The 12995-nt window shown below is 39.4% G+C and overlaps 1 protein-coding gene across 2 annotated transcripts in view; it reads right to left on the bottom strand.

Moving 5' to 3' along the window:
• APBA1 (amyloid beta precursor protein binding family A member 1) overlaps positions 1 to 12995 on the bottom strand; it is a 90057-nt gene that overhangs the window by 38456 nt on the left and 38606 nt on the right. The gene's annotated exons all lie outside the window — the stretch shown is intronic.

Genomic DNA, 12995 nt, shown 5'->3' on the forward strand with positions numbered 1-12995 from the left:
GCTTCTGCACCAAGTATCTTTCCTAAACCATGGAGAAGTCATAACCATGACCACATTGAGACTAATGAGTGATCTTACCCTTGATGACTTTGAGCAAAAATCTCAAAAGATGACAGAATTACTGAAGAGGTCTGTCAATAATAGTAAATATATAAGCCACAGAAACAGGAAAGCGCCATAAGAATACAGATTAGCTTCTGCAAGTTTCATAGAGCAAACAGGTCTATCTATCTCAGAAGGCTTCATTTTTAGGTAAGGGCTTCAGCTGTTTTGAACCTTGCCCTATGTTTTTAAAATGTGTCATAAAAAGGACATTTTATATCTTTTTAGGTCCCTAGGTCAAACCACATATCCTTAAGTAAAATGCAGCTCTAGACCATGACTTACAAGTCCTAAAAGAAAAGGTACCTGTTGGAAAACTTCTAACTTGGAGGATCTATAAAAGCATGCGCCAACTACCAATTAAAAAAAATTAACATGAATGTAAAATAGTACTTAAATCTACTGAACTGAGGCAAGGAGTCTCAGGTGACACTTTGCTGACTAAATGAGCTCTGTGCAACAAAAGCAGTGAGAATAACTTCCTGTGACGAGAAAGCAACAGTAATTTCAGTTGCCCTCTATTAGTTAAGTTGACAGGTACGCAAGCCTCAGTGGGAGTTACTTGTGCTATATTTCCATGGGAAATCTAGTGGGAGCAGCTTCCAGCTCAGCAAACACTCCTTGTCTTTGTCACACCTAATGTTTTAGCCTTTAAAACTTAATAGTCCTTTTAAAATAAAGGAAACAAAATACATCTTGGCCCTTGTTCCAGACAGATCTTTACATTTTCAGAAACAGCATATACATAGTATTTGCAAATCTAGCATGCTGTGTTTAATCTCTAATACATGCATTTCTCACCCTCATCACAAGGCAGAAAAATGTATAGTATATCATATAGTATATAAAAAATGCAGTTCTAAAATAATAACCCTATTCAAAATGCAGTTCTAAAGTAATAGCCCTTTGAAAAGTCCATACCAAGCAGGACTGCCTGCTTCCACTGAAGTCAGTTATAAAACTTCCATTGCTTTGGACATAGACAGCACTAGGCTTAAATAAAGGACTGTTTAAAAATTCTACCTTAAATGGGTTGCACTCAAGCAGCCCCTGACTTGCACCTAAGTGTCACTGGTCAGCCACAGGAAAAGGGCAGTACTAATTGAAAGAAATGAAGTTACACATAAACACAGGATGATGACCAACTTTCTGAAATCTTTATCACATGTTATCCTGCCACATTTTTAACATTTTTCAGTTAGAAAGGCAAAATTCAACTACATGAAGACTACCCATACCTCAAGTCAAACAAGGTATCAAATGCCACAATATTTATAACAATGAAAGTTCTGATAATATCTGAAAATACATGATTCTGGTTTAGAAGTCTACATATGCAACATAATGCATACTACAGACAGCAGCATTACTAACATGTCTAGCTGTGAGAAACAAACTCCAGAAACTGCAAATAGAAAATACTGCTGAAAACTACCTGAGAGCCCCAATATTCTCCTTTTGTAAACTGGAAGTCTCCAAATTTCCACTTGTAAAATTGCTCTCATTTGAAGAATGATCTCAGGTTAGTATCAAATATTGATATCCTGAAATTTTCAAGGTTGTGTCTTTTGAGGGGATGAGGATGAAACTGTTAAGCTTTACTTAAAGCTTTTTACTGGAAAAGATTCTCTTGTGTTGCCCTTCCTCCAGTAATTTCAATTTAATGTTACTCTTTAATTCTAGAAGTAATAAAACATTGTTTTCAGATGTATTTTGAAACTTTCAAAAAAGAAATTTTAATTGTTAGAACAGAAGATAAGTTTACTTCAAAAACTGTAGATCTGAATAAATGCCCTTAGGTCACCTAAGCCCCAATAACCTTCAATGAAAAGTAAGCTTCTAAGTCACGTATATTTATTTAACTGTTTAACAATCAGTCTTTAGGACAATAATTTAAAGAACTACCTATTAAGGTTGGGGGTTAGAAGCACTAAATCCATTTTCATACATGGTAGGTGGAAAACTGCTAAAAACCAATTTTTTTCATTCTTAGTAGCATTTCCCTAAAGCAAATACAAGGTCTACCTGATTTTTCTCACCAGGCCTTCAAAAAAGCATTTTATTTCCAGCAAGCAAACAAAAATCAATAACTATATAAAATGCCATAGATGGAAGAGAATATAAGCAAGAGAGGTCATCTGACCTTGGAAATAAAGACACAACACCCATCTGAAAGATATTATCCTCTCACATTAATTACCCTGCACAACAGCTATGCTCCAGTAATCAAACATACACAGGAAAGTGCTCTGTAAGCACTCTTAGCTTTGCACTCAGGACTTGATGGATAAATCTCTCCAAAATAGAGAAATCAAAGGCTGATTACTACTGCAACTAGCTCTTTGCTGAAGGTTAAACTACCTTCCTGCCTGTAAAGAAGAAAAAAATCTCCACATATTTCTCAAGCAATATAAGGAAAACCTGGAAGTTTAAGGATTTTTCTCTGCTACTTTATATTACAAAAAAGAAGTGTTTAAAACACCACCAAAGGGCATACGATCATCTTGGAGCAAGACCACAACATCCATTCCCAGTGCTACTCAGGAAAAGTCACGCAATAAGAAAAGGTGAAAATGTGAGTGTTCAGATTCTAACTTAGTTTGTTATTTGCTTCTCAAGTCCAGATGTATAATTGATTGCTTTATTTTTTATATGTTTTTAAATATGTTTTATATGTTTGTTTATGATTGTTTCTTGTGCATGCAGGCAGAAATGAAGCTTTTTTTTTTTTTCTTAAATTATTCCAAATACACCTTTTAGAGTTGACTTTGTAAGAGCACTATGCATCCTATTTCCACAGTCCAGTCCCCACTTTTTGGAATAAAAGATCGCAGGTGCAGTAGGTCTTGTACTATTATTACTGTCTCAAAACAAAGCTGTGTGCCAGGTGGAAGCAAGAGAACCCCTAAACATACACGTAGCCAGTGGCTTTTGTCACACAGAGGATAACAGGGTAACAGTTAGGAGGGGACCACAGGAGGTCTCCAGCCCAAGCCCTGCCCAAAGCACAGCCTGCCCTGAGCTCAGGCCAGGCTGACCAGGGCCTTACCCACCTGGGGCCTGATAACCTCCAAGGCTGGGGATGGCACAGCCTGTCTGGGCCCCCGCTCCACTTCTGGGCTGTCCTTGCTGGGAGAACTTTTCTTCCTTTCAGCCAGTTTGAATTTCCCTGTTTCAGAATTTGCCTGTCTCTGACCCACCCTCCTGCCCCACACTACCGTGAAGAGCCCAGCTGCATCTCCTCCATCCCCTGGCCTCTTTGGGTGCCCCCAAAACTGTCCCTCCTCCCAGCTGGGCCAGCCCTGGTCCCACAGCCTCCCCTTGCAGGACAAGGGCTCCAGCCCCACCATCTCTGTGGCCTCCCCACATCTCTCACCAGTTTTTCAGTGTCGTTCCCGTACTGGGGACCCAAAGTGAAGGCAGTGCCCAGGTGAGGTCTGAAAGGTGCTGAGCAGAGGGGACAGTCCCTGCCCTCCCCTGGCTTTTAAGGCCATGTCCTGCTCACACTGACCCAGGCACTGTTGTCCCTTTTTTTGCTGCTCAGGCCATGACCCAGAGCTGTCCCTTGGCCCCACCAACCCCAGACTGTATTGCTGTGAGGGGTATTACACGTATACATCTTTTAAATAGTCTTTTCATTTATAAGAAGCATAACTGTTTCCTCTTATTTTGCAGAACTTTTGCAAGAGAAGAAGTTATTACGCCAGTTGAGCATGTAAGCAAAAATAGTTTTGTCTTCCCTAAAACCTTTGGATGTATTTACCCATGTCTTTCACAAAAAATAGTTATTCTTTGAACACATTTAACCATAACTCTAACTCACACGAGAAGCAAAGAGACCTCTGAATCTGAGAAGGCACATTCTCTGTGGAATTTCACAAAGCACCTGTGTTTTTCCAGACTCCAGCAATACACCGCTGTATCGCTTGTAGAGATACAGTTATTGACAAAACATACAAACACAAGCTAACTTTCAAAAAAACAACATAGTCAATGTTAGCAAATCTATGTTTTTGAGACACACCTTCAAAATATATTTTTTTTTTATAAAGAGCCCCTATGGTATAAAATGGCTGAGAATTTAACAACATATGTGATGCCCTCTCAGAGAGAATTCCCCACCTCTCCTGTGTTAGATGATTCTCTTTCCTGAACCGTAAACCCAATCGCTTCTGCTGCCATGTGCTAAGTAAGCTCATCCAAAAGAGCTTTAAAAAAAAAAAAAGCTGTGAAAGTATGCTTCTTGCCAGTCAGCAAAAGCAGCACTTGGAAAGTGACATTAATACCACATGCACACACACTCATGCATTCGTTCACACTGATGAGGCTGAACAACTAACACTCAAAATGTTGTAAGTGTAAAGCCAAAAAGCTGCATGCAGTGTTACTCCGCACACAAAAATTTTATACAAATGTTTGTGGAATCCTTGTATCACTGTAATATTTTAAACAAGTTAAACACATTAGTTTCAACACTATAATTTGCCTTTAATATTTTCTGAAAAGTCTTTTACTTCAGTTTTCTTCATAATAATCCTGCAAGCTTCCATTTCTGAGTCCTAGGGCTGCTTCTGAACTCGGCAGGAGCAAAGTTCAAAACACACTCTACTTGCTGTTCAATAAAAGGCCTTTTACTTTCTACTAAGGTATGTAAATTTCAAAAGGGGGTAGCTTCCACCTGCATCATTCTTTTTTGACCACAACTAGCCTAAAAGAGTACACAGATTCCTAATAAAAAGTAAGAAAATACTGCTGTTAAAATAAAAGAGAGCTGTACATTGGCCTATGCTTACAATGTCACCTTGGCCATGGCACCTCAAAGTCCTGTGCCTAACAAGAGAATTGCAACTAGCCAAAGATCAAGCACCCTGGCACAAGACTCAGTGGCTTACTATTCAGGTGTCCCACAACTGAAAGCACACAAGAAGTCCAATTTTGGGCATAACAGAGGAAAAAAATGCAAACCCATGAATTTATGACTGAAGAACCACCGCACTACTAGAACAGGACCATCACAGGATTTAAGCCTGCAGCAGAAAAATAAACAAAACCTACAAGTTCTTGGGAATTTTTTTATACATCTATTTTTATCTGTTATACATCAATAATTACATCTATTGTTTAGATGAGTAGTTATAAGCTTCCCCATAAACAACACAAACATGATGTTATTAACACCAGAGATGTATATGGAACAATAACGAAAGGAGTACACAAGCCACGATGGAATGGAAGTGAATTGGATTGAGCTGCATTGTGCACCAGAGTAACTCAAAAGCAGATCAAGCAGGCAAGAGATTTCAGTTTCCCACTGTTTCTAAAAATATTTTGGCTCTCACCAGGGTATAAAATTCTGTGGTGGAAAGGGTAAAGATGTGTCAGCAGCAGACATCCTAAACCACATAATCTCAGACTAACTCTGTGATTACAGGGAACTAATCTGAATTTCTGCTTACATCAGCTCTTAAATAGCTCTTCAAATTAAATTGACATCATAACTCAAGAAACCTGATCAGGTCACACAGCGCCCCTCTGGAGTCTGGAAATGTCATCACTCCCCAGACAACAGAGTACTAAGACCATGCCATATTTCGCTCAACTTCATTGTTAACCCTCCATTTTTTAATTCTGTGTACCTATTTTTGAACTTTTTGTTCTGATAACACAACTTCACCCTTGCTGCGAGTCTTCAAAAAGCATGCTCCTATTTCACCTACTGCAGCACACAATCTGGTGAAACTACAGAAGACCAGTTGAAAAAACTGACCATTTATCTGAAAAATGTCTTTACAAGTTTATATAAGCTTTGAAAAGTACTTTAGATTAATTATGATATTTACAACAACTGCTTATTGAAAACAGAAATTACTTACTGCCTATACGAATCACCTGTACCTGTTTTTAATACGGAATTAAAACAAATAAGAAGCATCATTTTCCAAGTCTTCAATCAATAAGAAAATTTTTTTTAGAAAAGTAATAATGAGCTTTAGGCATCCAATTATTAAACTGAATATCTATGAAGAAAGAAAAAAACAGTTTCCTGTTCCATTGAACCTGAGCACACTGAAAAGCTGATGACGAGTATGCAGTCAATGACAAAGCCAATATAATAGGCACAGGATGAAAAAAACCCAAACCACCAGCTCCTTCATCTCCTACCCACAGGTCTTCTTCCTCCAGGCCCATGCCTGCCCCCAAGAAAAGAAAGGGGAGCTGAGAGAAACCTGCACATGATAGAAAAGAACCCCGAAGTTTTGTTCATAGTAAACAGATCTAGAATTACCACAATTAATGAGCTCTCAAAACTCACTTTTTCTCTCCTTCGAATTCCCACCTTATTCAAAATTAAAATTTAAACTTGTGCAAGAAACACCATTCAGTAATCTTAAATGCAGACAGGCCAGATCTCGTAATCTTCTAGAGCACTGAAGAGAAAGAGTACTCTGATCAGAAGAGCAACAGACCTTTTAACACTGAAGTCCTGCCTACACAAGAAACAAAGGCAATGGACTCTGAGAGTATGTGAAGTCATCCATCTGCTGACCGAGGAAGGTTAGCTGGTATTATGGCCCAAACAGACGAGATGAACCAAAAGCAGTAGAGACAAATCTTGACAAGGATCCACAAGCAACCTCTGTTGTAAAGTACAATTAGACACACCAGATCAAAGACACTTCAAAAAACCAATTAATCACAAATCCAGATTGTAATTGGTTAAGGGAACAAATCTGACTGCTCTCCCCAACCAGAATGATTAAGCATCATAAGTCCTGTAACATCTAAGCTAAAGGAAATTGGGGGTTCTCTTTCTGCTGTGATTCTTTGACAGGTTACTGATGGTTTTATTCCTGGGTATATTATGGATTGCACCTTTAATTAGCAGCTGAATAATCTAAATTTTTGACCACTGGAATTGTTACTCTGGTATTTACATCATGGTTACTAATAAAACCCATTTCCAAAGAAGAAAGAGAAACTGAAATAGTATATAAGCAATGTCAAAGTACAACAACATTTAAGATCAATATTACAATGCAACACTAGCTTCAATCTCTGCTATAACTACAATTACTAAAAATGAATTTTACTAAATCAGAACATATGGTTGTTTGTAATTTACTATTTTTACCTCCTCTGTGTAAAAGGGCAGAACTGTCTCAGAGTGCACAGTGGAAAACGCTGACTCTTCAGTGATGAATTCTGAATGCAAATGATGTTATCTTTAAACTGGTGACATTTTTATAGTGATGAAAACTATATATTTCCCTCTATTTAAACAAAGAGGGATTTGACCAATGCTACAAAAAAACCCCAACTCGACCCAGCAAGCCCAATACCCTCTCTATCTCCTTTGAGATGCCATTAATAGCATAATACAGAACAGAGGCAGACAGAGCTAAAAAATATGATCCAGGAAGCTGCAGGGCATGGCTGTCTTTAGGGTGAGTAAGGATGCCTCAAGCTTCATTCACATAGAGAGTAAAAACTAGTATGTCCAAAAAGCCCTTGGATATTCCTCCTCTGCCTGCACATACAGACTTCATCCAACCTTTCTGGATGAATCTTACTCAGTTCTATTCTTGGTCAGTGTTGCACAGTCTGAAGCAACGTATCTTTGGTATAAGCAAGACAGGAGATGGATCAGTCAAGAATCAAGATTGAGAACACTCTTCATCTGTTGAAATTTTTTCACTTAGTCCTCCTGATTTAGTAACCTGAAGTGATACTGTGAGGGGGAAATAAAGTTTATCAATTTTGTTATAAAAAGCAAAGTTTTCAAAAAAACCTCTAGATTTTTTTAATTCTTTAATGCAATCAAGCCACAGGTTATGACAGACACACATACATTTGTATGGTATTGAGACCACTTCAAGAAAAGAAGGGTCTTGTAGAATGTGAGAGAAGGCTCTTGAGCAAATATGTAGCTTTCAGTAAAACCAAGCTGAACAACAGACAGTGAAGTCCAGCTAGTTTGCCTGATTAGTTTCATTCAGCTGAGAGAAGCAAATTGCACAATACTGTTTGCAGAAGAGAGTTTCAAAGAAAAAAAGGCTGAAGTAGCAGAATAGTACACATGTGGAGAGAAAAGGAAAAAGCCTCTAGGACATATAAGCAATAACTTCTTTACTTCTTAAATGCATCTCTAATAAATCTAACAGTTAGCAAGACAACTGAGCAACATATCTTGATTTAAAAATCTGTTTCCTTTCATCCCAAACTCAAACCCAAAAGTACAGGATCAACCAGCACCCATGCGCATTTGACTGGCCTTACCATACCTGCCTCCGCCAGTTCTGTTCCAGGGTCCCAAACAGCAAAATTTTTCTAGCCTGAAAACCTAACAATTTCTGCACCCTCAGTGACTTAGGAAGCAAGATACACCCTGTGAGCCTCCCCAAAGCTGATGAGAGAGAGTTAGTTATTCACACAGAGAGGATATCAGCATCACTCTTTCCTCTGCACTGAGGAAGGTCTTGACTGAAACGTACTTTTCAGAACCACCACATTTCTGTTAGCGGAACTAGCTGTTCCAAGGCCACTACACATGAAATTTTGTTAAAACTGCCCTTTTCACTTGCTGTTTTTCTCTGCTGTAATTCCACTACTTGGATGTGTTTATAATATAAAAAGATTTGATATGGTTAAGTAAGCATATTAAAAATATTTTACATGAAATATACTCTTCTACTAAATTCTAAGTACTGCTATATAAAAAAAGACAAAGTAACCTACTTTTACAGAAATGTGAGCCAGCTGAAGGGGTTTTTTTAAGTCAGTTCTGTTTGGAAGAGAGACAAAAGCACTGCAGGGGTGGAAGGAATGAACAATTTTAAAAAAGACAACTGCCACCCTGCATGTGTTTACAAAATCTTTTATTTATGTTCTGTTTTGCTTATGAATGCATCTTCAAATGCCGTTACACTATATCCTTTTTTCCCATTGTCTGTATGTGTTACTTGACTTGGACGGATTTGTGCAGAGCCTCTAGCTGTAAATATTGCATAGGGAGGGAAAAGTGTGTTTGGGTGACTTGCCTCAGTTTTCTTTGTTTTTCTTCTGAATTCTCTCCTGTGTAATTGTGTTCTGGTAAGTTTTCTTTGTGGGTAGAGACTGGCAAGTGTATGGAAAGCTTTGTGGTTTTGATAAAGTGCATCTAGTTTTGATTTTCATGATCTGGTGGTAGTGTGAAGTGGTTAACCAAATTAGCATCAACAGATTTATTTTTTTTTTTCACCTGATAGGACCCCCATGGCTGTAGCTAGGCATCACTCCCATCTCCCTTGCTCAGACTGTAATCTTTGAGCAAGCTGCTGTTTGAGAGACACATCTGAAGACCCTGAGCTGTGTACAGTGTGATTACTAATACTCTTCAAGTTCTGTTCCAAGCTGCGCATGTGGAGAAATGTCAGCCTTCGTTAGGGTTTAGTTATGTCTGGGGAACATGTTACATGGACTTCTCTGGACAAGTAAAGCTTTTAGCTGTATAAAAGTTGTAAAAACCCATGGATCAGTAGTAAATCCAACTTCTTAAAAACCACAAAGCATTATGACCCACCCACTCCCCTAAGCTCTTGCTTGCTTGAACTGCAGCATAAACCATTTAGAAAGACCTGTAATTTTCAAAGTTTGTCAACCCACAACATTCATTCCATTATCCTACACTGGACAGATGTTACGCTGCCACACTACAATTATCAAGGCATTCACTTACCTTTTAAAACATTAGCACAACATAAACTTCCTTACAGTCTTCTGGGACTCTGGCATTGTTGTAATAGCTATTGAAAACTAAGGGTCCAAAGGGCTTCTCTGCTACACCCTTCTAAACATCAGTGACCTGACCAGAACAATTTTTATGTACAAAAGCAGACAATCAACAGTAGGAATTTAGCATGGCCAAGTTTCAAGACTTCCAAACAGGCCAGTTTCTGCAAACAGTTACTCATGCAGATCCTGAGCTCAAATACACAACATCCAGGCTCTGGAACAAAAAGTGAGTCACAAGCTGAAGTGATGTTTTGATTACATTAATTAACTAATTTTGATTAAATTAATTATTTGATTAAAGCAGGCACACAACTGAAAAAATCACAGTCAATCCTGGGAAAACATTGTTTGCTCTTTCAGACCTGTGGCTGGGGTTTTGGCTTTTCTGAAAGTCTCTGAAATTCTGACTCTCATCAATTCTAATTGAAAAAAGTCTCAAAAAAAAGGGAGAGGAAGGAGAGGGGAAGGGCAGGAAGGAAGTAGCACAAAAAATTCTGAAACTTAGCAGAGTGAACAGGTTGTATACACTTGTCAGAGGCAGTTTCTCAGATGGATCTACATTTGTGTTTTAGTTTGCAGCCGAAGTACACTTTCAAAGGGCAGCTTCTGATGGCCCACACACACTGCACTTCAGTGCACACTGCAGAACACACTCGGAGATCACGTACCTGATTCCTTCCAAACAACAATCAATTGGCAGAAGATTCAGGAGTGCCCCTAATTTGCTCAATCTGCTGGTAAGCATTCAGGCACAGGACCAGTTGTGGCGGTGTGCTTTGACAACACTCTCCTGACCTGGCCCTTTTCTGCTTAAACAATAGCCACCAGTGGTGCTGTGATGGCTGCATCTGCCTTAAGCTGAACTTTGGGGAGCCAGGTAACAGCACAATAGCTAAGGGCCATAAATCTAGCTCAACAGCTGAGGGCTAGTTGAGCATGCGCCAACCAAAATACAGCTGGTACGCAAACGACTACGGCAATCACATTACTCCATAAACAGTGTACAGCACAGGGCCTGCTGAGGTCTTCTGCATGGCAGCGGGCTGCATGCCAGGATCTCCCCTTGAGCAGGGGCACCTCTCAAGGTTACTCCTCTAGGTTGAGAGATTCCTTGCTGCAACAGATTCATGGTAAGTGATTAATAGCACGCTAAACTTCGAAATCTTAGCTAAGTGGTATAAAGGATTGATTGTGCACATATCCTTTTGATATAAACCACTGACCAAGTCTGAGACTAAGTATGGATCCAGCCACACCTAGACTCCTGAAAAAGAGTTTAGAAACTAAAGGGGTCCCTTCTGAACCTCATGACTCAATGGGATGGTCTCCCTGACAGTTTTGTCAGATCCTGTCCTCTATGCAGTAAATGATCAAGTGTACCTTGCCACCAAACCTTGTTAAACCACTGCTGCATTTACTATCAAACTTTGTTAAACTGATGTTTTATATCAACAAACATATTGCTACTTCATTCCTAGGAGTGAAGTGCATCAATCCATCCATGACACCAACCAGAGCTCCTCAAATGTGAGTAAGGTTGTATGTTAGGTCTTTGGTACCAAAGATTTTGTCCTACAGATCCAGCCAGACTGCAGCCAAGTCAGGGAAAGCTCAGGGCAGTTCAACAGAAATATTTGTTTGGTAATATTATCATAATTTCTAACTTAAGCTAATTCTTTTAATCATATGGGAATATTTTCTCTCAGATGTATTTTCACTAGTGGGATGGGAAAGACAAAAACATTATAGACACAGGTGAAATATTTGACAAACCAGTGTATTCTGGTACCTCCTTGCATACTCAGACGGTTCTTACAAAGTCATAGAGTCAGAAAAATGCTAATTGGAAGTGACCACTGGAGATCATCCAGACCAACCGGCTCCCTAAAGTAGAACTAATGCAAATACCAGATGGCGCTGGTCACAGCTTTGAGTGGCCACACCTCTGAGTGGCCACACCTCAACCCCCCCTGCAGATAGGTTATTCCACCATCCCTCTGGGCACCCAGTCTGGTTTTGCACTTACCTTACCTTACTAGCCTTAAGAATTTTTCCATTATATTCAATCTCAGTATGCATTACTGTGATAACTTGGTGCAGCTGAAACATCAGAACTGACCTTACAACAAATTCCTCATTTGTTTATGTAATGTGCCCATTTATAAGAGTAAATATGCACTTGGGAAAACACATTCAGAGGAGCAAAGAACATAAGGCAAAAAGGGTGGGTGGAGGGGCAGCAGAAAAGAAGGGGAATATAACACACAAGGTATATATTAACCTTCAAAACTATTTTTTAAATGCATTAAGAATCATAATAAAAATACATAAGCTATAAAGAAGAGAAGTCTTGGGGGTAAAAAGGGGGAAAACTTGCATCTAACGTCTTTAAAAGGTATTTAGAAATTCTGTTTTTTACTCCTGATTATATTATGAATTTCATTGTATCAGATCATTAGACATCGGCTAAGATCTATCTAGTGGCACTGAAAATTTTTGAAGAATCAGATTAATATAATTCAGTTTAAAAAAGACTTCTGAATGACTGCTGCTTTTGACTGGAATTGTTAAGTGAAACTAAGCTCCAGTATCTTTGCAGGCATGCATTGTTTCCTAACCAAAAGAGTGTAACTTTCATGTAACCACATATGAAAGTGCTATTAACAGATTCTTCTGCGTAGCAGGATGTGGTGGGTTGACCCTGTCTGGACACCACGTGCCCACCAAAACCACTCCATCACTCCTCTCCTCAGCTGGACAGGGAAGAGAAAATATAACGAAAGGCTCATGGGTTGAGATGAGGACAGGGAGATCACTCAGTAATTACTGCCATGGGCAAAACAGACTCAGCTTGGGGAAATGAATTAATTTACTGTCAATCAAAAGAGAGTAGGCTGATAAGAAATAAAAGCAAATCTTAAAACACCTTCCCACCACCGCTCCCTTCTTCCCACGCTCAACTTTACTCCCCATCTCTCTACCTCCTCCCCACCCAGTGGCACAGGCGGACGGGGAACGGGCACTGTGATCAGTTCATCACACATTGCCTCTGCTGCTTTTTCCTCCTCACAGGGAGGGCTCCTCACACTCCTCCCCTGCTCCAGCGTGGGGTCCCTCCCATG

This window comes from Falco peregrinus, chromosome Z (assembly GCF_023634155.1).
Source record: "Falco peregrinus isolate bFalPer1 chromosome Z, bFalPer1.pri, whole genome shotgun sequence".
Classification (NCBI taxonomy): domain Eukaryota; kingdom Metazoa; phylum Chordata; class Aves; order Falconiformes; family Falconidae; genus Falco; species Falco peregrinus.